Here is a 23,694-nt window from a genome sequence, read left to right as displayed (position 1 = left end):
TCTGAGTTTAAACCAATCTTTTATTTCTTTATTTTTCCTTGACTTCCTCTCCATTTGAAAGATCTATGGCTACATTTTTAGTTCCTCTTTTTTGTTCTAATGTTGTCGTTTTTACATAATGATGTCTCTGTTTCCCTATTTTCAGTGTTTTAGCTTTGATTTATTTTTGTGACTTCCCTATCTGGGTTTATATCTGGTTGCTCTGTCCTGTGTTCTAGTCTTGTGCTGATATCTGCTGTTATTCATTTTCTATCCAGGGGACTCCCTTTAGTTTTTCTTGTAATTTTGGTTTGGTTTTTATAAATTTCCGAAACTTCTGTTTATCTGGATATACCCTAATTTCACTATCATATTTGAGAGACAGTTTTGCTGGATATATAATTTTTTTCCTTCAAGGCTTTCTATATGTCATCCCATTTTCTTCTTGCCCACATGGTTTCTGCTGAGTAGTCTGAGCTTATTCTTATTGACTCTTCTTTGTAGGTGACTTTTCATTTATCCCTAGGCACTCTTAAAATTCTCTCTTTATCTTTGGTTTTGGCAAGTTTGTTTGTAATATGCCTTGGTGACTTTCTTTTGGGATCTACCTTGTGTGTGATTCGATGAGCACCTTGGATAGATATCTTTTCATCTTTCACGATATCAGGGAAGTTTTCTGCCAACAAATCTTCAACAATTCTCTCTGTGTTTTCTTTTATCCCCCTTGTTCTGGTACTCCAATAACTCATAGGTTATTCCTCTTGATTGAGTCACACATAATTCTTAGGGTTTCTTCATTTTTAAAAACTCTTTTATCTTATTTTTCCTCAAACATGTTCATGTCAAGTGCTTTATCTTCAATTTCACTAATTCTTTCACCATTTCCTCAATTCTTCTCCTCTGACTTTCTACTGGGTTGTCTAATTCTGAAATTTTATTGTTACTCTTCTGAATTTTTGTTTGCTATCTCTCTGTGGATTCTTGCAGCCTGATACATTTGCCATTATGCTCTTCTCTAGTCTTCTTAAGTTCCTCTGTTGTTTGTCTGTGTGCTTCTTTGCTTTTTCTGCCATTTGCCTGATCTCCTTCCTGATCTCTTGAAGGGATCAGTACATTAATCTTTTGTATTCTACCTCTGGTAATTCCAGGAAATTATCTCCCTCCAGAAGAGTTCTTGAATCTTTGTTTTGGGAGCTTATTGAAGCCATAGTGGCCTGCCTCTTTATGTGATTTGACATTGTTGTCTCTGAGCCATCAATAAGTTATTATATTTATTTATTTTACATTTGCTTACTGTGTCCTAGCTTCTTGTTTTGTTGTGATATGCCCAAATAAGCTGCTGGTGTGAGCTAGTTTGGTTATTGCCTCCTTTGAAGCTGCAACATCCTGGTACCAGGTGGTTAGATCTGTTCCTAGGTATATGAGCCCTGGAGTCCATTTTCTTTTCTTGTATGGATTCAGCTCATAGGTCCAGGTTATTAGTCACCGAGTGCATGGTGCAGGCTTTCACCTACTGTCCTAGACGGGCAGGGGTAAATGATGTAGGCATAGATATCTTGCCACAGTAGGGGGTAACGTGCTGAGCAAGGCAGGGTGCTGACAGCATTCTGAGTGGGAGGAAAGCATGTCCCTGTTTTCTAGAGCATGTATTTGGGTGAGTTTTGCATCTGGGCTATGGGCAGCCAGTGCTGTTAGCTGTAAGAACTGGGAGGCAGCACTTATTCTTGCACACCTCTTGAGGGTGGCTAGGTGGCAGGGATGGAGTCACCAGTCCTCAGGACCCTGAAGTGGGTAGGTGAGGACCATGCATAATGGACAGAGCAGTGTCAACTGTCACAAACCTACTACTCCACCATATAGCTGATACAGTGAAGCTAGGCTTCAGGTATACCTTGTTGTATTGTGCTAATGAGGGCTATGCTGTTGAAATGGGCCCACATAGGTCTATGCAGGGGTGAAAGGCTCAAGACATGTGACAGGTCGTACTTTCACCTAGGAAATGCAGCAATATCTAAAGCTGGCTTGGGGCTTGGTGCATAGCAGTAAGGGGTCAGGTAAATGAAAGAGAGATTTTTCCCAAAGGGGTATTTTTTGATCCATGTGGTAGGTATCTTTTTCTGATTGAGAGCCACTTTTCAGTTTTTCTGGAAGCATGAGTAGACTCTCTGCCTCTTGGTCTGTCCCGATGTGGAAAATGCATCCCAAACGCTACTTCTTGCCTAACTGTGCACAACTGACCCAGCCATCAGGGTGCCGATTCCCACCAGGTCAGGTCTGGCAACTTCTTGCTGCTTCTGAACCATCTTTCCCTTCCCCTGCTGCTCATTTTAGTTCCTCAGTTTTGCCTTACGATGTTCAGGGCTCCTAGATTGCCATATATAATAGATTGACTTGTTTTTTTGGATCTTTGTTTTAAGAGGGCCCCCAGAAGAATCTGACTACTCTGCCATCTTTGCTCTGTCTCCTGCTAAAAAAGCCTTTTAATTAGTGTTTCCCTTTTGGCAGGGCACATTCAATAAAATATTCTAGATGTTCCTGTTTGTGCATTCTGGAGTCCACTGCTTGTCCAACTTCCCAGTTTTTTGATTCCTTCTCTTTCCTGGCTTCCTCATCTTGCCAAGACTCCTGGGCATTGTTAAGTTGAACCAGTTGCTGTTGAGTCAATGCTGACTCATGGTGACACCATGTATGTAGTAGAACTGTGCTCCATAGGATTTTCAATGGCTGATTTTTTGGAAGTAGACCTCTAGTCCTTTCTTTTGAGGTGCCTATGAGTGGACTTGAACCTTCAGCCTCTTGTTAGCAGCCAAGAGTGTTAACCATTTCCACCACCCAGAGACATTAATGACATTTAATTTACTTCCAGTTAATGGCTCTGTTGAAAGGGTCTGAGGATGATAAGTGGAGAAGACGAAGGTGTTAAGTCTGCAAACTAATGAACTGCACCCGCCTTTAATATGTACAATGAAAAGCATTTGAATGTTTCAATTCAATTTACAAAAATTCTCTTCAACCACAACTCTCTAGCTATAGGTCTATTAAATGAGGAAGACTTTTTTTAGAAAACCAGCTAACTGGCAAGCAGATTTTTATCAAGTAGTGTGCAGTGCTTGTGCTAGCAGAAGTAGTCTTTTGAAGCCATGTTGACAATGACAGGTATTTAATATATTAAAGGATACATACAATATTTATGGTTAGTTTTTAATTCTTTATGTAAATTGTTTACTATATCTACCTCACTAAAAATTCTTACTAACTTCTTTCAATGCCAATGGGTTTTTTCTTGGTGAGAACGTTTTTTATACACGCTGTTTGGGTAACTCCTCACTATTAAAGTATAGGCTGGCTATGTGTTAAATTACTTTCTAAAAGCATCTTGGGTACTTTGGTTTCAAACTCTTCCAGTGCTGATTAGAAGGAACTGAATTGTTTTTAGCTTTTCTATTTTCTTTAAACAAAAATAATTTATATTGTTAGTGGTAAGTACACAATTTTGTTTTGTCTTCAAGAATGGGGGAAAACTCTGAGGGCTAGAGCAAGATTTTCTTGTGGTGTGATGAGAGTTGTGTTAAATTTGCAGCTAGGCAACTAATACACGGGTGGATCACGGACAATTTCAATGCTCCCTGCAATTAAATTGTTCTTAAACCCCTGTTATATAAAAATCAACATGAAGGCTTTGTCTGTTGCCAGGAAATGTAAATTGAGAAAAACTTTCTACTTACATTTTAGCGTCTGGTGGTCTATTGGCAACAGACACATAGAAGTTACAGAGACAATATGTATGCTTTGCCACTACATGCCTGGGTGTGTGTGTATGTATGTGTGTGCGCAGACATACGTTCCTGGATCTCACCCCACTTCCCAGGTGATTCTTACACAGAGCACTATGTGGAACCCCCTGTAAATAATCATCCCAACCCCTCTCATTTGACTTTCAAGGAAAGAGGAAGGAAGTCCTCAAAGACATCCTACTGTGTCTGGTGGTCAGATAGTGAAGGTCTTGATATAGATTGTGAAGAGACAGAAATTTTTGTCTTTCTGTAAGAATTTTTTTTTTTTTTTGGTTTATTTAACTTTTGTAGAACTTGTCTCTTTAAGAGGTTTTTCCTGTGTAATTATGTTTTTGTCTAACTTGTGAGAATGTGTTCAAATGAGGCCTAGGCTCAGAATAAGGCAGGCAGGGAGTAGTAACTAGGAGTGCTTTTTGCCTAAAGTAAGTCTTGATTTAAGAAGAGAAAAGAGCAAATAGGATTCTTATAGTTTTCATGAAGTTCAGGAAACTGAATCCTGGCTATTAACAAAATCTTTGTTTTTCTGGAGTATATCATATTTGTTGTACATACACATACCACTTAGGGAAATTGCTGGTGTGACTATCATCATGGAAGGCAGTGTGTTAAACTTGGTGGAATTAGGACTCTGCTATCATGTCCTAGTTAAGTACACAGGAAATAATGTGTGTGTTGTAGACAGCAGTAGAGTAAAATTCTTTGACTGCCTCTGAATGTGTCATTACACTTTACCAGTTACTAGCTGCTGTTGAATCGATTCTGACTCCTGGTGACCCCATGTGTGTCAGAGTAGATCTATGCTCCTTATGGTTTTCAGTGGCTGATTTTTCAAAAGTAGATCATCAGGACTTTCTTCCAAGGTGTCTCTGAATGGACTTGAACCTCTAACCTTTTGGTTAGCAGTCAAGCGTGTTAACTATTTGCATCACCCAGGGACTCCATCATTACCCTAGGAGACCCTTAAATTATTTGACCTGACATGCTGCATTGAACAACAAGACAAAATAACAACTACAAAAATCAAAACCTCTTAAAAACAACAAAGGCCATCAATATTGTTGTTGTTGTTGTTGTTGTTGTTAGATGTTGTTGAGTCGGTTCCGACTCATAGAGACCCTATGCACAACAGAACGAAACACTGCTCAGTCCATCACTATTAAAAAGGCTTTTTAAACTCTTGCCTTGATATGTACTCCTAACTCTAATAATGACTTTGGATTATCTTCTCTTTAAATTCAAAAATAAAATTTTATTTGGATTATTTATGCTTTCGCGTTTGCTTTGAGAGCCTCAGTACTATTCATTTTCAAAGCAGACTTCAACTGCTGAAATGTAACCTGCACCAAAGAGAGAAAGGAAGGCTTGCTGCTTCTTTGCGGGCATTAGCATGCTTGTGGATGAGTTCCTGAGCTCATAGACACAAACGGTTTGACCCAAATATCATCCCATTTAACTTCACCGTTTAAAAGGCTGACGTTTTTCATGGTAGCTCCACAGATACATCCAAACTCCCTGACGGACTGAATTGCTTGCCTGGGGGCTGTGGAGACCATGATCTCTGGGAATATCTAGCTGAATTGGCATAACATAGTTTATAAAGAATATGTTTTACATTCAACCTTGGTGAGTAGTGTCTGGGGTATCAAATGGCTGTGAATAGCCATCTAGGATACTTCACTGGTCTCATCCCTTTGGGAGTAAGAAAGAATGAAGAAAACCAAAATGAAAGTTTAGTCCAAAGGACCAATGGACCACACCTACTATGGCCTCCACCAGACTGAGTCCAGTACAAGATGGCGCCTGGCTACCACCACTGACTGATCTGTCAGGTATCTAAATAGAGGGTCCCTGACAGAGCTGGAAAAAAATGTAGAGCAAAATTCTAACTCAAAAAGAAAGACCAGACTTGCTGGCCTGATGGAGACTGGAGAAACCCTGAGAGTATCGCCCCGACACCCTTTCAGCTCAGTAATGAGGACACTCCTGAGGTTCACTGTTTAGCCAAGACTGAACAGGCCCATGGGACAAAATGAGACTACAGGGACACACCAGCCCTCAGGCTGGTCTGGAAGGCAAGAAGGGACCAGAAAGCTGGTAATGGGGATCCCAGGGTTGAGAAGGGAGAGTGTTGACACGTTGTGGGGTTATTAACCTATGTAATAGAACAATGTGTGTACTAAATGTTGGATGGGAAACTAGTTTGTTCCGTAAGCCTTCATCTAAAGTGCAATAAAAAAAAAAAGACTGACCTTTTTATAATGTGGCAACCTGAACAGAATCCACATTTCTTTTATGGCTGAACTGCTGTCTTTCCAACTTGAATTTTTATGTTTGAAAGGCTTTAAATCAGATACTGAAAAGCTTGTAACACTAAAGGGAGCTTAATTAAAGTCAATGGAAAATTCACAGTAAGAGAAAATAAAAGCAGCAAGCAATAGGAATAACATAGACTAGATCTAGAGGCCCATTGGGGGATAAACCCAGGAGGCTTCATGCCCTCAGGACAATCTATCAGATCAAGGGAGGGAGAATAAAAAGTTGAGTATCAGTTAAAAGAGAAATTCCTGATGACAAATATAGCTAATGCAAATTCTGCATTGAGAATATTCTAAAGAATCATACTTCTAGCATGGTCAAATATGTTTGCTTTTATTTTGTTATTTATGTTAAACAATATTTCTGTGATCATGTGGCATCTATGGCGAAGGCCTCCTAGGAAGACATTCACAGGTGAACATGGGTGCTTGGGTTGGGAACAGAAGAGTGGTTTGATGTATAATCACCTTCATGGCCTTACCACGCAAGTATTAGTGCTTCTGCGAGTGCAGCCAGAAGAAACATTGAGCATTTAGCATACTGTACTTTTTTGCAAATAATGTGCACCTTCTACGTTTGTTTGCTTTTTTTTCCCCCTGCACTTTATGTTTATTTGTTTGTTTCAATTTCTAGGTTACAAAAAGATTCATACATTTTCCAAATGGCCCTTTGACTGTTAGGAGTTCTGATAGAAACCCCAACAGCTTTTTTTTTTTTTTTTTTTTTTTAAATACAAGTTACATAGTTTGCTGCGGGAACATCCATGAGCTTGCTATCTTTTCAGTAACAGCAACAATTCCAGGCATGGCTGTTCCTCAGCATGCTCAGCAAAACAGAAATGTTTAGTGCTTTCCCACAAACCAGTAGTGACTGAGCTAGAGTCTAAGACTTGACCTTGATTAATTACACTGTGAGAGTTACTAATCACATGGAGGACAACAGAACCCTGCTTTAAAGCATTCCTCTCTTTCTATCTTAAGAAAAAAGGTGTGTTTAAGGGTTTTTGTTTTGATTTATGCCCACACACATAAAATGTGCCTTATTATATTAAGATAAAAGTGCCCTCTTAATTATTTTTCATTGAAGGACTGTGAAAAGATAGTTTCACAATGATTAAATATCTACTGACCAAGAAGAAGAGCTATCAATTGATGTGGTTTTCAGGACATCATCTTATAGTTATTGGCTTAATCTGTTACCCTCCCCTAACAGTGAGTTTCTAAAACAAAATAAGACCCTGCAACAACAGCAAACAGTTAAAATTTGGGGATCCTTCCTATTTGTGTAAACTCGACTAGGCATCATTTGATGCTCACAAACTCTGTGAGGTAGTACTATTACCCCCATTTTGCAGACCAAGAAGCTGAAGTTGAGAGAAATTAGCTATTTTTATTATAATCACAGAGAAAATGCAGGTGGGATGTGAGCCCAGATATACCTGGCTCCAAAACCTATCTGATAAGCCATTCTCTCTACTTCTCCATAGAGTGTGACTTGTCATTTTATACCCAGTGTTCAGCACAGAGTCTGATGCTTTAGACATACAATGGATGTGTTCCGATTGATTTGATCCAGCTTTACAAAGATATCCACTCAGTGTGTTCATGACATTGTGGAAGGTAATAGGTTTGCCTCCATTTCTCCAGGCAATTTTAAATTATGCTTGGAATTCTTTTAGAAATGTCAGAATTCCAGGAGCCCAGTTTAGAACTCAAGCACCCTGAAGAGCTGGTATAGACAGCAGCCTTACTCAGGCACTTAGTTCACATAGTCCATATGACAAAGTAGCAAACAGGAGAAGTGAGACAGGCATTTTGCTGAAGGATTTGAGTGAGGTGAGTAAGGAGGGAAAGGACATGGATAAATTCGTTGTTGCCTCAAAGGTTAATGGAAATATCCATGCTTTGCTGAGCATAATTTACTGCATAAAACATGTAGCAAAGTTGCTTAACAAGGTCACTCAGCTCTGGGGAGATTTTTGATCTGTGCTCAATGAAATCTTTTCACCTGCAGTGGCTGGTCAAACCTTGCAAGTGGAGTCAACCAAATTAGTCACCCAAAGTTCAAGTGCCCAGATTGGACATTGTTAGGATTTAGTTCCTTGTCACTGTCACAACCTGGGAATGACACCTCCTAATGGAGTGTGTTTGGTAATGCCCAGAGGCGTCTCTGCTGTAAGCCCCAGAGGACACCTATTTATCTTACTTAGATTAAGGCTATTTGCTGAAGAAAGGTATTAGTGTCAGCAGAAGGAGACAGCTTTGGAAAATAAACAGAATTCCAAAAGCCTATGTACCAGTAATCACCGTATCCCCGTCTGAAAAACAACAAAATAAATAAAGCAAAAAAAAAAAAAAGGTTGAAAACCTAAAACATAGGGCTAAAAATTTAGACCAGACTTTTTGGTCTCAGCTGTCCTCCAAGGTTCTTATGAGTTGGCATCAGCTCGACGCCTATGGGTTTGTTTTTTTTGGTTAACCAACCCGTTAATGGGGGGGAAAAAAAAAGGTTGTTTTGGAGACAAACTAAGAAGCTAAAAAAGATGGGTAAAATTGTATACTTTTATTTTTAAACCACAGGCATTTAATGTGTTTAAAATGGGTGCTTTTCCAAATGTTTTCATTGGGATCCTAGCAGGAAAGAGGTGACACCTTCTAAAGGGGTAATTGAAAAGAGTTTAATAAGGAGACTTTTTTAAAGTTGTGGGTAGGGTTAATGTGTCCAGTAAAGAATGATGAAGCACTCTGGCACTAGCAGTCGTAGGAGACCGTTACCATCCCTTGGCCTGAGGGGACAAAGAAGGGGCGTTTAATGGGACCCAGGAGAGCTGAGGTGTAGGAAAGGGTCCACTCCACAAAAGAGAAACACAGCTACTGTCACCATGGTTGGCATAGAGGGAGCTGGGGAAATCAATACACTCTCCAACAACTTCTCAACATCTGGCTGTTGCCCTCTACTGGCCAAACCCATCCAGAAACAAGAGACAAAGGAATTGGTTGATGTGATTCTTCTTCTTCTTTTTTAAAATAATTTACTGTGTTTTTTGGTGAAAGTTTACACAGCAAATTAGGTTCCCTCTTAGTAATCTTTATACAGATTGTTCCATGCCAGTGGTTATAATTTTTACAATGTTTTAGCATTCTCGTTATTTCCATTGTGTTTGTTCTGTTTCTATTGATCCAGTTTCCCCTCCCCTCCTTGCCTTCTCATCTCTGCTTTTGGATAGATGATGACCATTTGATCTCATATAGGTAATTGTTTAAGGAAACATATCAGTCACAGGTGATGTTTATTTCATAAGCCAATCTATTATTTGCCTGAAAGGCGGCCTGCGAAATAGCTTCAGTTCCAAGTTCAAAGCGTATCTTACAGCAATAGTATCAGGGGTTCCTCTAGTCTCTATTGGTCCTGCAGGTCTGGCCTTTTTTAGGAATTTGAGCTTTGTTCTACATTTTTCTCCCGTTCTATCTGGGACCTTCTATTATGTCCTTGGTCAGAATGGTCAGTAGTGGAAACTGGGCACCATCTCGTTCTGCTCTCAGGTTAGAAAAGGCTATGGTTCATATGGTCTATTAGTCCTGTGGACTAGTGTTTTCTTTGAGTTTTTGATTTTCTTCATTCTCTTTTGCTCCGTATGAGTAGAGACCAATAGCTGGATCTTAGATGGCTGCTTGCAAATTTATAAAACTCCAGATACTACTCACCAAACTGGGTTGTAGAATATTACTTTTGTGATCTAGGTCACGACAATCGACTGAATTGTCCCCCAAGACTTTGGTACCAAGTCTTTTAACCCAGTAAACCAACTCTGTGAGTTATTTGGATGTGTCTAGGAAGCCTCTGTATCTGTACCCCCACGTGATTTGTTATATATGCGGATACGTATGCTGCACACACAGATGTGTATAAACGTATGCCTACAGACACGCCTGTGCATCCATGCACATTTACTTGCCTATGCCTTCCTATACACATCTATGCATCCGTATCTACCTGTGTCACCACACAACCCTGCCTGCTGAAAGTGAAGAGGACTTGAAGCACTAACTGATGAAGATCAAAGACCACAGCCTTCAGTGTGGATTACACCTCTACATAACGGAAGCAAAAATCCTCACAATTGGACCGATAAGCAACATTATGATACAGGGAGAAAAGATTGAAGTTGTCAAAGATTTCATTTGACTTGGATCCACAATCAAGGTCCATGGAAGCAGTAGCCAAGAAATCAAATGACTCAATTCATTGGGCATATCTGCTGCGAAAGACCTCTTTTAAGTGTTAAAAAGCAGAGATGTTACTTTAAGGACTGAAGTATGCCTGACTCATGCCATGGAGTTTCCAATGGCCACATAAAATGCATATGAAAGCTGGACAATGAATAAGGAAGAACGAAGAAGAATTGATGCCTTTGAATTATGGTGTAGGCAAAGAATATTGAATGTAGCGCAGACTGCCAGAAGAAGAAATAAATCTGTCTTGGAAGAAGTACAGCCTGAATGTTCCTTAGAAGCAAGGATCGTGAGAATTTGTCTCACATAATTTGGACATGTTATCAGGAAGGATCAGTCCCTGAAGAAGGACCTCATGCTTGGTAAATACCCTCAACGAGATGGATTGACACAGTGGCTGCAAAAATGGGATCAAGCATAGCAACAATTGTGAGGATTGCGCAGGACCTGGCAATGTTTCTTTCTGTTGTACATAGGGTGGCTATGAGTTGGAACCAACTCAATGGCACTTAACAACTAACAACAACAACCACATACATATATATATATATATATATATATTTTGGTTGCTTTTACTGTTGTTGCAAAATTATATATGTTAAAAGCATTTACTGAAATTGTCCCTTTTTGTCATGTACTCCTTAGTGTCTTATTTACCTTGGTCAATTGTGCTGACTTCACCCAGATTTTGCAATTGCCTTTCCCATCACCAAAAGTAACAAATGTCTACTATCTACAAAGTGATTGCCCTTCCCTCTCCCTCTCATTCCTAGAAACTATCAAAGAACTTTGCTTTCTGTGTGTATATCTATTCTTGACTTTTTGTAATAGTGGGGCCATACAATATTTGCCTTTTTGTAATTGACTTATTTCCCTCAACAAAATGCCCACCAGGTTGATTCATCCATGTTATGTTTCCTGGACTCCTCATTATTCTTTGATATGTCCAGATAGGCTGCTTGAGTGAGCTAGCTTGATTATTTTTGCCTTTGAAGCTCTAAAGTCCTGTCACCAGACGGCTACAGCTGTTACCAGGTATATGAGCCTGGGAGTCCATTCACTTTTCTTATGTGGATTCAACTCAGGTCTCCAGGTAGTTGGTCATCAAGTTTGAGGTACAGGCTCTGTCCTATAGTCTTAGAGGGGCAGGGGTGATTGGTGTAGGTACCAGTATCTGGTTGCAATAGAGGGTCATGCTCTGAACAAGGCAGGGGTCTGACAACCATCCCCTGAGTATCTGTGAGGAAAGCACATCCCAGTTGCCTAGAGTGTGCAGTTGGGTGGGTTCTGCAGGCGGACCTTGGGCACCCAGTACTTTTGGTTGCAAGGAATGGGAGGTACCAGCTATCCTTGGACCCCTGTCGCGGGTCCCTGTGTGACCTGAGTGAAGCCACCAGTCCTTAGGCCCCTGATGTGGGTAGGTGAGGACCCTGTTTAATAGGCAAAGCAGTGTCAAACATCAAACGCCAACCTTTCCACCACACAGCTAAAAAAACAGTTACAGTCTGCCAACAAGGGCCTATCCTCCTGAAATAGGGCCACACAGGTCCATGCAGGGGGGAAAGATATTCAAAGTCCACAGACTGTTTATGCCTGGAGAGGAGCCGCTTCTGTCCTGAGCTCCCCAGGTTAGTGGAGCTGGCAAATTATCTTTTCCCCAACTGTGAATTTATTCCTTCTCCAAGGCCGGGAGAATGGCTCAGAATGCTCATTTCCCTGTCTCAGGCCCAGGGAAATTGACAGGCACTGAAGCTAGCTTGGGGGCTGGGGGCTGGGGGCGTGGTAAAATATAGGCAAGTACTTAGGTTTTGCCAAGAGTGCTGTTCTTCTCTCTTTCTGGAAGTGTGAGTAGGCTGTGCAGCTGGCTGTCTCTCCCAGAGGAAACTGTGGCCGAATGCTACCACCAGCCTGCCACAACCTGAGGGTTCCCAGCAATTCAGGTCCAGTAACTCCTCTCTGCTTCTGAACCATCTCTCCCACCCCCTGCCACTCAGTCTGTTTTCTAACTTTGCCTTTGATGTTCAGAGCTTCTAGCTTGTCATGAATGTAACCATTTCACTTGTTTTTTTGGGTCTTTGTTGTAAGAGGGTTCACCGGAAGAGTGTGACTACTCCGCCATCTTGACCCTGCCTCCTGGACTCTTTATTATTCTTTATAATTGTGTAGCATTGCATTGTGTGTACGTACCACGATTTGTTTATCCATTCATCTGTTGATGGGCATTTAGGTTGTTTCCATGTTTTTGCTATTGTGAATAATGCTGCAATGAACATAGGTGTGCATATGTTTATTTGTGTCACTGCTCTTATATCTCTGGGATATATGCCTAGGAGTGAGATTGCTGGATCACACTGCTGTTTAGCTTTTTGAGGAAGCGCTGTACTGTTTTCCCTAGTGGTTGTACCATTTTACAATCCCAGCAGCAATGTATAAGAGTTCCAATGTCCCCACAACCGCACCAGCGTTTTTTTTTTTGTTGTTGTTGTTGTTTTTTTGATCATTGCCGTTTTTGCAGGGGGAAGAGGGTATCTCTTTGTAGCTTTGATTTGCATCTCCCTAGTGGCTAATGATTGCAGGCATCTTTTCATATAAGTGTTGGCCACCTGAATGTCCTCTTTGGTGAAGAGTCTGTTCATGTCCTTTGCCCATTTTTTGAACGAATTTTTGTTGTTGAAGTGTTAAAATTTTCTAATCAGATATATGGTTGCCAAAGATTCTTTTCTGAGTCTGTAGGTTCTCTTTTTACTCTCTTGGTAAAGTCTTTTGATGAGTATAAATATTTAATTTTTAGGCCGTTCCAGTTATATTGTTGTTCCTGCATTTTTCATCCTGTTTAATAGGCTAATTATGCCGAAAATTAGGTCTCCTAGTTTTCACCCTATGTTATCTTCTAGAAACTTTATAATTTTAGCTTTAACATTTAGATCTTTGATGCACTTTTTTTTGTGCATGGTGTGAGGTATGGATCCTGATTCATTTTTCTGCATATGGATATCCAGTTTTGCCAGCACCATTTGTTAAAGAGACTGTTTCTTCCCTCATTGTACCAACTTTGACCCTTTGTCAAAGATCAGCTGCCCATAGATGGATGGATTTACTTCTGGGTTCTCAGTTCTATTCTATTGGTCTGTGTCTCCATCACTGAGCCAGTACTAGGCTGTTTTGATTACTGTGTCTGTACAGTAAGTTTTGAGATTGGAAAGTGTGAGGCCTCCTACTTTATTCTTCTTCAACATTGGTTTAGCTCTTCAGGGCCTCATTTCCATATAAAGTTGAAATTAGTTTTTTCATTTCACTGAAGAATGTTTTTGGGATTTGGATCAGGATTGCATTATATTTACAGATCACTTTAGTAGTATTGACATTTTCACACTGTTAAGTATTCCAATCCATGGGCATGGAATATTTTTTCATTTGTGTAGATCTCTTTTAGTTTCTTGCAGTAGTGTTTTACAATTTTCCTTCTATAAGCCTTTTACAACCCTGGTTAGGTTTATTCCTAAGTATTTTATCCTTTTGGGGGGCTATTGTAAATAGTATTGTTTTCTTGATTTCCTTTTCAGAGTCTTTCTTGTTAACTTACAGGAACTCAGCTGATTTTTGTGTATTGATATTGTACCCTGCCACTTTGCTGAATCTTTCTATTAGTTCCAGTAACTTTCTTGTGGAGTCTCTAGGGTTTTCTTTGTATAGCACCATGTCATCTGCAAATAAGGATATTTTTACATCTTCCTTTCTGATTTGGGATACCATTTATTTCCCTTTCTTTATTGCTCTAGGTAGGACTTCCAGTACAGTATTGGATAAGAGTGGTGATACAGGGTATCTTTGCCTTGTTCCCATTCTCATGGAGCGTGCTCTCAATATTTCTCTTTTGAGAATAATGTTGGCTGTTGGTTTTCATACATGCCTTTAGTTATAGTGAGAAACTTATCTTCTATTCCTATTTTGCTGAGATTTTTTGTTAGGAAAGGGTGCTGGATTTTATCAAATGCCTTTTCTGCATCGATTGAGATAATCATATGATTCTTTTGTTTTACTTATGCAGTGAATTACATTGATTTATTTTTTAATGTTGAACCACCCATGCATCCCTGGTATGAATCCCACTTGGCCACGATGTGTTATTTTTTAATATGCTGCTGAATTCTGTTTGCTAGAATTTTGTTGAGAATTTTTGCTTCTATATTCATGAGGGATATTGGTCTGTAATTTTCTTTTTTAATGATGTCTTTGCCTGGTTTTAGTATCAGGATTATGCTGGCTTCATGGAATGAATTAGGAAGTATTCTTTACTTTTCTGTATTCTGGAATAGTTTCAGTAGAATTCCCTGAATGTTTGGTTGAATTTTCCAGTGAAGCTGTCTGGACTAGAGTTTCTATTTTGGGGGATTTTTTTTTTTTTAATGACATCTTTGATTTCTTCTTTTGCCATGTGCCTGTTCAAATTTTCTACCTTTATTTGTGTTAATTTAGGTAGGTTATGTGTTTCTAGAAATTTGTCCATTCTTCTAGGTTTTCAAATTTGTTGAGGTAAAATTTTTCATAATTTTCTGTTGTGATCCTTTTTATCTCAGTTGGTTCTGTTGTAATGTCACCCATCTCATTTATTTTGGTTATTTGCATCTTCTTCTTTTTTTTTTTTTCTTTGTCAGTTTGGCCAATGGTTTGTCAATTTTATTATTCCTCTCAAAGAACCAACTTCTAGTCTTGTTGTTTTCTGTTTCATTTATTTCTGCTCTGAGCTTTATTAATTCCTTTCTTCTGGTGACTGTGGATTTCTTTTGTTGCACCTTTTCTATTTGTTTGAGTTGCTGGGTTAAGCTATTGATTTTGGCACTTTCTTCCTTTTTGAGCATGCATTTATTGCTATAAATTCTCCTCTGAGTTCTACTTTTGCTGTGTCCCCAAGGTTTTGGTAAGTTGTGATTTCATTCTCTTTTGATTCTAAGAATTTTTTAATTTAATTTTTTATTTTATTCAATAGGTTTTAAGAAAGGTGTTTTTCAGTTTCCATGTATTAAATTTTTTTCCTTGTTTTTTCTGTTATTGATTTCTAGTTTTATAGTGCTACGATCAGAGAAGATCCTTTGTATTATTTCATTGTTTTTTTGATTCATTGAAGCTCGATTTTTGGACCATAAAATATTGTTTATTATGGAGAATGATCCATGTGCTTTGGAGAAGAAAGTGTACTGTGCTGCTGTTGGGTGGTGTGTTCCCTATATGGCTGATGCAATTCATAAGGGTCAGCCTCTTGGGGCACAGAACAGGGGAGAAAGGTAGTGAGCAGATTTGGAAGAGCAAACAGAAATGCCAACATACGTATTAAATCATCAAATATTTTAAATAGTGGCAACTGACTTGTTCATTCATGTAAGTTGGTATAATAATAGTATTAAATTGGAGATTTATAAATGCCTAAAAACAAGAAATTCATTAAATAAACTGTGGTTTACCAATACAAGGGAGTACAAGTAAGTCATATAAAATGAAGTTAAGGTATATCTATGACATGAAACTAAATTTATCATAAGTTGTTCATAAAATAGACTTAAGATACGACCTTATAATTTGTATATATATATATGTAATAAACAATACATATGTATGCAAAAAACAAAAGGTTAAAAGGATAGTAACCAAGAAATCATTTTTTTCCCTCAGTGGTAAATTCTAGGTGATTTTTTTTTTTTAATGAAACAGTTTGGTTTGTCTATAATTTCAATACATTCTATAAAAAATATATATTAATTTAGTTACACAAATAAAGCTTTCAGCTTTCTTTAGGTGAAATAAACCTCTTTAAAGTAGTGCACATAAAGAACTTGTATAAAGGATAGGCCAATTTTGTTTTAGTTGGAGAAAATAAGGCCCACAAAATGCCCGTTAGAGTTTTGGAAATCAGTAACTGATGCAGGAGTCAGGCAGATGGAGCTCTAAATGTCAACATTACTATTGATGAAACTTTTCTCTGCAGAAACAATGGGTTTCCCGATTTGGATTCCCAGCCTAAGACAGATTTATGTGCTACAGGCACATCGGGCACCCCTCAGGGCTTGCCGCTATGTGGTGTGGAGAAGCAGAGTAGATGGCGTCTTCTCTGTAAGGAGGCTGGTCACTGAGAGATCGAGTTGTTGAGCTGTGTAGGCCCTGTTCCTGTTTGCAACTTCACAGTCTGAAAAAGCCAATTTACCTTTTCTGGTAATGGAGGAAGGCCAGGAGTGTTACTCTAGTGAAAAAAGTACATGGAAGGCAAGATGGGAGTATGGAATAAGTGTTCCTCATCAAAAACAAATAAACTATCACACACGTATATAAAAAAATCAATGCAATATTGCTTATAAGTTACTGTGATATCAAACTAATACAAATGATATTCAAATTAATTCTACATACCTACTATGTGCCAGGTATGTTGAAAGTCATTAGGAATTAAACGAGACTTCGACATGTTCCCTCAAGAGTCATATTCTAGGGGAAGAAATCAGAATCACATCATGAAACTGACCTGCAAATCTTTCTATATTCTCAACTTTCCAGTCCGCTTATATATTCTCCAGGATCTCAAAATCAAAATGATCACAACAAAATTGGTTATCCTTCCCCAGAAAACTGTACCTGTTCTTGATTTCCCATTTTAGTGAATGGCACTGTCAACCCAGTAATGAATGTGAAAAGCTGGAAGTCACTCTCAGTTTCTCTCTTCCTTAGTTCCCCATATCTGATTATCAAGTCTGATCAAATCTATCACTTACCATCTCTTGATTTTGTGACCTTCTCCTTTTAATGGTCTTTGATGTTTTTTTCTTTCATTTGGGTTATGTCAAATGCCACCCAGTGTCTCTCCTTACCCACAAACTCTCATCCTATCTTGCTTCATCTACATTGGCAAGAGAGTGACTTTTATAATGTGCATTATTAATTTCATTATTCTCTTACATAAAAACTCTTAAGTGATTCCCAGGTTCAAATATAGCTCTAATCACTTAGCATATGGGTGTCTTAGTTTCCTGGGGCTGCCATAACAAAATACCACAACGTCAGTGGGTCACAAGAACAGAAATGTATTGTCTCACAGTTCGGCAGGCTGAGGATCTGAGACAAGTTTGCTGGCCATGTTGATTCCTTCTGAGGTTTTTGAGGGATAATCTATTCCTTTCCCAACCAAGTTAATCACTTTCTTTTCTACTTTGTATATGTGTCTGCCATTGTACTTACACACTGAAAAGTCACCATTTATTTACTTAGTTGTCTAGGCTATGAACTGTTTGAGGACACGGTTCATTTAGTATTTACCTTTGTATCTGCAGTGAGCCAGCAAGGTGTTTAAGCACATAACAGGCAACCATGAGTATTTCTTGAATGAATACATAAATGAATAAATAGAATCCTATTGTTTTATAGGTGATAAAAAACAAGATCCAGAGATATTGAGTTGCTCATGGTTACTTATTTGAAATTTGGAAATAGAATCCAGAACTCCCTATACCAAGTTTTGTGCTTACTCCACTAAAATGAAGGACAATTTTTTTGAAAATAAAAGTCAACCTCCAATATTAATTCTAATTCTCACATGATGTTGTATCCTCTGCAAGAAAGGTAATCTATCACTGCTTCCTATTTATCAGCCTACCTACATTTGGAAAACACAGGACTTGCAAAGCCTGAATTGCTTGTCACAAACGAGACTGTTCTCTTCCCATGAGGTTGCTTTCCCACTTCAATAATAGTTCATATGCTGAGCTGTCTTGATTTAGGCTTCATGGAATGTCAGGCGTTCTTCATCACAGGCTGCATAATGTAGCCTATTTGTGGAATGGCAGTGGGTATAATAATCTTTCCATAAGGCTGGTCCCACAGAGGGGAGGACTCTGTCAGGACACTGTGATGAAAGCTAATTATGTCCACTTCCTTAGTCTTCTTCCATCATGCCAAAGACTGAGTCTCAGCACAGTGCCAGCTGACACTCCCCTCCTTCACTCAGGCTCTGTCAAGAACTTTACCACTGAGATGGAAAGTATCTTTCCTCCTGCCTTGGGGCTTCTATGCGTAATTTTGACAGCCTTTTCTTTATCAAAGAAATTATGTCAATTTAAAAACCGGAGCCTTCCTTACTGTAGTTGAGTATCAAATTTTAGATGTAGAAGGCCCTCTCCAATGCCAAACTTTAAACAGAATTTAAGACCAAATTAGAGAAGATTTATACCTTTGAAAGCCCGTTATTGTTATAATGATTACTCATTTCTTCCTTTTGCTTTTGCTACTCGACATTCAAAAGCAAGTTTCAGAGTCTCTTCTGATATCCATTTAGGTCTTTTCTTTCTCTCCTGTCTTTTTAATGACCTCCTGTTTTCTGCATATATGATGTTCTTGATGTCAGTCCACAACTCACCTGATCTTTGATCATTAGTGTTCAATGTGTCAGATCATAGGAGTGACCATAGTAGTGATTGCGTAACTTATGTTGGAGAATTTAGAGTCATTCCCAGGATCTGTCAAGTGTAGTCATAGGAAGAAAGTCCCATTCTCCTAGTGATGAATGGAGAAAATGAGATCCCAGAATCTACTGGAAGCTATGGATCCAGGCTCATAAAGGTAGCCATTCCAAGGTAATAAAGAAGACATTCAAAGAGAAACAGGGATAGTGAGTGTAGGAGTGAGAGAGTGACTGACAGACAGACAGACAGATAGATCTGGAGCAATTCAAAACTCTGGTCCAGTTGTTGAAGCTCAGATATACCCCGTCCTTTCTGTGTGTGCCTTTTTTTTTGATAAATCTAAGTCAATTAATTTTCTTCTCTTGCTTATGTTAGTTTCTCTGTGGGTTTCTGATATATTTACATATACATATGCATGTACACATGCATACATTCATATATATATGTGTGTGTGTGTGTATATATAGTCAGGAAAGGTGTGCCTCAGGGTTGTATCCTTCTACCGTACCTATTCAATCTGTATACTGAGCAAATAATTTGAGAATCTGGCTGGCTGTGGTGGCTCAGCCAGCTGGGAAGTACAGCATCCATTCTGCTTGTATACACCCCACCCACATTGGAGAGCAGCAGACATGAGTACAGAATAACAGCTTCATGAAGATCCCAGCAGGAGACAGAGCACCCACTGATCTCTATGCCCTACTGTACCATAGCTGAATGAGTAGCACAGGGACTGCCTACTGGAACCTTCCCAGCATTGATTCCTGGCCCACCCTGTCAGCCCTATTACATGCCACAAACAACCCATCCCAGCCCTTCTCCTTCAGCTATACCTGCCCTACCGAACCACAGCTGAATGACTGGCCCTGCCCATTGGACAAGGAGGTGAAAAGTATTGTGACTACAGACAAGCAAACAACAAAGAATGCACGGCCCACCTGCTCAGACATAACAAAATAAAGCAAAAAAGCAGGACAAAACAAATGAGTTTACCATCAAGAAACAAAGAAAATAACTATTGAATATCCTGAAGAAAGCAGACAATATAAAAAACATAAAAAAAACAAAAAGGACAAGATGGTTCCCATAGGCATCCCAAATAAAACACCAGATGACCTTCCAGTAGGAGAAAAGGCACTAGAACTAACTGACAGGGAATTCAAATCTTTAATATTCAGAGCAATCCAAGAATTGAAGCAAAAAGCAGGTGAAAATGAGGAAAAAAAATAAATTTATGGAAAAGGCAGATAAATCAATGGAAAATAGAGACAAAAAAATGGAACAATTCAGGAAAATAATGCAGGAAAAAAATGCCAAAATAAATTCACAACTAGAAGTCATACAAAAGATAAACAACAAGATTTCAGAAATGGAAAATGTCAAAGAAGGGCTGAGGAGTAGGTTTGAAAAGATGGAAGACAGAATCAGTGAAATTGAAGACAAACACTTGGACACAACTCTGAGGAAAAATCAGAAAAAAGAATGAAGAAAAACGAAAAAACCCTGAGAATTATGTGGGATACAATCAAAAGCAAAAATTTGCTAAGGATCAGACAAAATGGAAAACACAGAGATCATTGAAGAATTGCTGACAGAAAACGTCCCTAATATCATGGATGATGAAAAGCTGACCATTCAAGAAGCTCAACAAACCCCATATGGGATAGACCCCAAAAGAAAAACACCAAGGCATATCATAATCACATGTGCTAAAACCAAAGAAAAAGTCCTGAGAGCAGCTTGAGAAAAACAAAAAGTCACATACAGAAGAGAAACAATAAGACTAAGCTCTGATTATTTGGCAGAAACCATGCAGGCAAGAAGGCAATGGGATGACATTTATAAAACCTTGAAAGAAAAAAAATGCCAACCAAGAATAATATATCCTGCAAAGCTTTCACTCAAATACGATGGAGAAATTAGGACATTTCTAGAGAATCAGAAACTAAGGGAATATGTAAAAACCAAACCAAACTTAAAAAAAAAAGTAAAGGGAGTCCTTCAGCCTGAGAAAAAACAACATCAGACCACAGCCTTTATATAGGATGCAAGATTGTAACAGCCAGATACCAACCTAGGAAATGAACTCTCAAAGACTATATAAAAACAAAATAATCGCAACAGGGAATCAGAGAGGGCAATCTGTAAATGACAACAATGTCAGAATAATAAAAGAGGGAGTAAATGGTGTAGGTATGGAACTTTCTAATGGAGAGGAAGGCAAGGTGATACCAAGTCATAATAACCAAACCAAAAACCCACTGCTGTCGAGTCGATTCCAACTCTTAGCGACCAAGTCATAATAGACTGATTCAAACCTAGGAACATAAGGGTAAATTTCAAGGTGAGTATAAGGAAAGTTAAGAAACCTACTCATCAAAATAAAAAAGAAAAACATAAAGTCTCAATAAAAACAAAAGAAATGAAAAAGAAATCCACAAACAAAAGGAATTCAGCATGGGAAAGTAGGAGGAACCAAGAAAATGTTAGCACCACACACAAAAAAAAGCACTACAAAATGACGACAATAAACTCACACCTATCAACAATTACACTGAATGTAAATTGCCTAAATGCACCCATGAGGAGACACAGAGTGACAGAATAGATAAAAGAAAATCAGGATCCATCATTATGCTGTCTACTAGAGACATACCTTAGATGTAAATTTATTAAAAATCAAGGGATGAAAAAAAATATCAAGCAAATAACTGCCAAAAAAGAGCAGGAGAGGCAATACTAATCTCAGATAAAATAAACTTTAAATCAAAATCCAACGTAAGAGACAAAGAAGGGCACCATGTAATGATTAAAGGGATGATCCATCACAAAGACTTAATCATAATAAACATCTGCGCACCCAATGACAGGTTTCCAAAATATGTAAAACAAACTCTAAGTGCACTGAAAAGAGAAATTGACAGTTCCACTATAATAGTAGGAGAATTCAACACACCACTCTCAGTAAAGTGTAGAATATCTGGAAAGAAACTCAGCAAAGATACAGAAGAGCTAAAGAGCAAAACCAGCCAACTTGACCTCACAGACATATATAGAACACTCCACCCAACAGCAGCAAATTACACATTATTTTCCAATGCACATGGAATGTTCTTCAGAATAGACCACATCTTAGACCACAGAGCAACCCTCAACAAAATCCAAAACATTGTGATAATACAAAGCATCTTCTCTGACCACGACACCATCAAAGTAGAAATCAACAACAGGAAGAGAAAGGAAAAAAAAAAAATCAATTACATGGAAACTGAATAACACCCTGCTTAAAAATCACTAGGAAATTGAAGGAATCAAAGATGGAATCAAGGAATTCCTAGAATCAAATGAGAATGAAAACATGTCCTACCAAAACCTTTGGGATGCAGCAAAAGCAGTCCTCAGAGGTCAATTTATAGCAATAGATGCACACATCAAAAAATAAGAAAGGGACAAAATCAAAATGACAACCCAACAACTTGAACAAATAGAAAGGGAACAGCAAAAGAAGTCCATAGCCACCAAAAGAAAGGAAATAATAAAGGTCAGAGCAGAAATAAATGAAATAGAGAATAGAAAAACAATTGAATCAACAAAACCAGAAGTTTGTTCTTTGAAAGGATCAATAAAATCAACAAACCACTGGCCAAACTGACAAAAGAAACAGGAAAGGATGCAAATAACTCAAATAAGAAATGAAATCGGAGACATTACAACAAACCCAACTGAAATAAGAAGGATCATAACAGAATATTATGAAGAACTATACTCCAACAAACTTGAAAACCCAGAGGAAATGGGCAAATTTCTAGAGACACACTACCTACCCAAACTAACACAAAATGACATTGAAAATCTGAACAAACCTGTAACAAGAGATTGAAAAGGTAATTAAAAAAAAAAAAATCTCCCAACCAAAAAAAGCCCTGGCCCAGATGGCTTCACTAGACAATTCTACCAAATATTCAGAGAAGAGCTTACACCGTTACTACTCAAACTATTTCAGAACATAGAAAAGGAAGCTATAGTTCTGAATTCATTCTATAAAGCCAGCATAACCCTGATACCAAAACCAGGCAAAGACACAACAACAAAAGGAAATCACAAACCAATATCTCTCATAAATATGCAAGGTACAAATGCTACTTGGTCGTGGTGTATTGTTTTTTTTGACATGATGCTGCATTCTGTTGGCTAGAATTTTGTTGAGAATTTTTGCATCTATATTTATGCAAGGATGGTTCAACATTAGAAAATCAATCAATGTAATCCACCACACAAATAAAAGCAAGGAATCACATGATCATCTAGATGCAGAAAAGTCCTTCGACAAAGTCCAACACCGATTCCTGGTGACAACTCTCAATAAAATAGCTATAGAAGGGAAATTTCTCAACATAATAAAGGGCATCTATGCAAAACCAACAGCTAACATCATTCTCAGTGGAAAGATGCTGAAAATATTCCCCTTGAGAACAGGAACAAGAGAAAGATGTCCTTTATCACCACTCCTATTTAATATTGTGTTGGAAGTCCTAGCTAGAGCAATAAGGCAAGTAACAGAAATCAAGGGCATCCAAACTGGTAATGAAGACGTTAAACTATCCCTATTCGCAGATGATATGATACTGAGAAACCCAAAAGACTTCATGAGAAAACTGCTGGAACTAACAGATTCAGCAGACTAGTAGGATACAAGATAAACACAAAAATCAGCAGGATTCCTGTTCACCCATAAAGAGAATGATCAAAAGGAAATCAGGAAAACGATATCATTTATTGTAGTCCCTAAAAAAATAAAATACTTGGGAATAAATCTAACCAGGGATGTAAAAAACCTATACAAAGAACCACAAAGCAAGAAACCAAAAGAGATCAACATAAATGGACAAACGTATGATGCTCATGGATAGGTAGACTCAACATTGTGAAAAT

The sequence above is a fragment of the Loxodonta africana genome, chromosome 13 (genome assembly GCF_030014295.1).
Source record: "Loxodonta africana isolate mLoxAfr1 chromosome 13, mLoxAfr1.hap2, whole genome shotgun sequence".
Classification (NCBI taxonomy): Eukaryota; Metazoa; Chordata; class Mammalia; order Proboscidea; family Elephantidae; genus Loxodonta; species Loxodonta africana.
Note: the sequence above shows the minus strand (reverse complement) of the source record.